General features: G+C 40.6%; 1 pseudogene; it reads left to right on the top strand.

Annotated features, from left to right (window-relative positions):
- The first annotated feature begins 1,754 nt into the window (after positions 1 to 1,754).
- LOC130040541 (uncharacterized) lies at positions 1,755 to 1,893 on the top strand (annotated as a pseudogene).
- The last annotated feature ends 374 nt before the right edge of the window (positions 1,894 to 2,267 follow it).

Here is a 2,267-nt window from a genome sequence, read left to right as displayed (position 1 = left end):
TTGTGCCTTGGGACAGGGATTAGGGCTTGGGATGGAAACATACCAAATCTGGTGGTGGAAAGGTGTAATGGTGGTGGGATTGGTGTCTGAATATTAACTGTAACCAAATATTATGAACCAAATTATAAATAAAAAATTAAAATAAAAATAATGTTGCTTATATACCTGGGTTGGAGCAATAGCACAGCGGGTAGGGCGTTTGCCTTGTATACGACCAATCGGGGTTAGGTTCCTCTGCCCCTCTCGGAGAGTCCGGCAAGATACGGAGAGCATCTCGCCCACATGGCAGAGCTTGGGAAGCTACCGCTGACATATTCGATATGCCAAAAACAGTAACAAGTCTCACAATTTGTTGTGAGATGCTACTGGTGCCCGTTCGAGCAATATTCGATATGCCAAAAACAGTAACAACAAGTCTCACAATTTGTTGTGAGATGCTACTGGTGCCCGTTCGAGCAAATCGATGAACAATGGGAGGACAGTGCTATAGCGCTACAGTGTTTACCTAGAAGAAATAACTCCATGTTTACTTTTTGAAGGAAATACCATAATGTTCCATAGCAGCTATGGAATGATTTATATCCTTTATAATCCCCCAGCAACACACCGGAGTTGTGATTCTCACACCCAATACTTGCTATTTCCTAGTTGTTTGTTTTTGTTTTAAGGAGCCATTGCTGCAGATGTGAAGTGGCATCTAACTGTGGCTTTCATTGACCTTTGGCTAATGATTAGCATTGTGTTTGTGTTTGTGATGTTCTATGAATATTTTGCCAGGGATTTGAGAAGCAGGTAAGTTCTAGCTTCTCTCCAGCCCCTCCCCCCTCCCTGCCCCAGGATCATTTAATGCAGCTCAAGTATCTTTTGACAGATGCGATGGGACTGTAAAAACTAAGTTTGTGGACATAGCATCCTATTCTCTTCATTCCCAGCAAAGAATACTGGACCAGCCACATTGCTTCCCTTTGTTCTTTTTAAGCACTGCCATTAGAGTGGCCTCTATCTAGTCCCACCAGCATGAAAGATATGTGTCCCAGCTTCTAAGAACAGGTAGACAATTAGCCGCAGAGCAGAGCCCACAAAGGCCTGTCACTAAGCATAAAGCACGCAGGGATCACTGTGAAGAAAAGATACCTCCACGTCTTACAAACAGCATCACAAGAGACCAAAACCACACCAGATGCAGGAGCAAATGCCTCCATTTGGTTTGTGCTCAGAAAAGCTTATGAGTCTAAGCGCCACAGTGGTGGAACTGGAGAAATCACTTTTTTAAAGCAAAAGAACTTGCAGAATCGCTTAAAAATAGTGTCATATGTCCAAAGAAACAGCACTCAGGTGGGAGCCTGACAGTTGCCACATGCCACTCTTTTAGAAGTTGTTTTCAAAGATGTGCTGGAGAACAGAGATGTACAACCTGCAGCGTGGTTGCTTGAGATGAAATGACTGGACCGAATTACGATTGTATGACCAAAATCTAGCCAAGGCTGGGACATGGTCACCTTACTTTCAGGGGCTTTCAGGGGTCTCTCAGGTTCTGACTACTGCTGACTAGTTCCTTTTAAATTGATGATTTAAGATTTTATTTCTGGGAGAGGTTAAAATAGAAAATAATGAAGTCAGTGACATGGGGTTTAAGCAAAATTGACTCCATTTTGGGCCTGTTACCTTTAAAAAAAATTTAAACAAGTGTTAATTTAAAGATTAAGTTTTATTAAACTATTAGGTTATCTTTCTATGGCTTTCAGACCTAGAATGTGTTGTATGAAAGGAGAGAAGGTTAGCACTCCCCTTGACAAGGATGGAAGAGAATGTTCCAAATGATATAAAATTCAGTAATTTCAAATAAAGTAGGAGCAGAATTACTCAATACGGTACTTTAAAACAAAATCTTATCCAGTGAAATACTCTAGCACAGGGGCCAGCATGATAATTCAGCAGGTAGGGTCCTTGCTTTGCATGCGGCAGATACAGGTTCGATCCCTGGCATCCCAAAGGTCCCCTGAGCACTGCCAAGATTAATTCATAGGGCAGAATCAGGAATAACCTCTGAACACTGCTGGGTATGGCCCCAAAAGTCAAAAATAAAAAACTCTAGCACAGTTTTTAATTTGTACTATAATTAGGCAAATTGTATTGCTAAGGAGTGTTTTGTTTTCTTGGTCAGTTAAATATCCCACTTAAATCTTTATTTATATTTTAATTTGTTAAGCAGTATGTTTCCTTATAGATAATAATACAAGGTAAGTTTAGTTCAATTATTTTAAGCA

The sequence above is a fragment of the Sorex fumeus genome, unplaced genomic scaffold (genome assembly GCF_029834395.1).
Source record: "Sorex fumeus unplaced genomic scaffold, SorFum_2.1 ptg000094l, whole genome shotgun sequence".
In the NCBI taxonomy this organism is placed as follows: domain Eukaryota; kingdom Metazoa; phylum Chordata; class Mammalia; order Eulipotyphla; family Soricidae; genus Sorex; species Sorex fumeus.
Note: the sequence above shows the minus strand (reverse complement) of the source record. Positions and strands in the feature narration are given on the sequence as shown.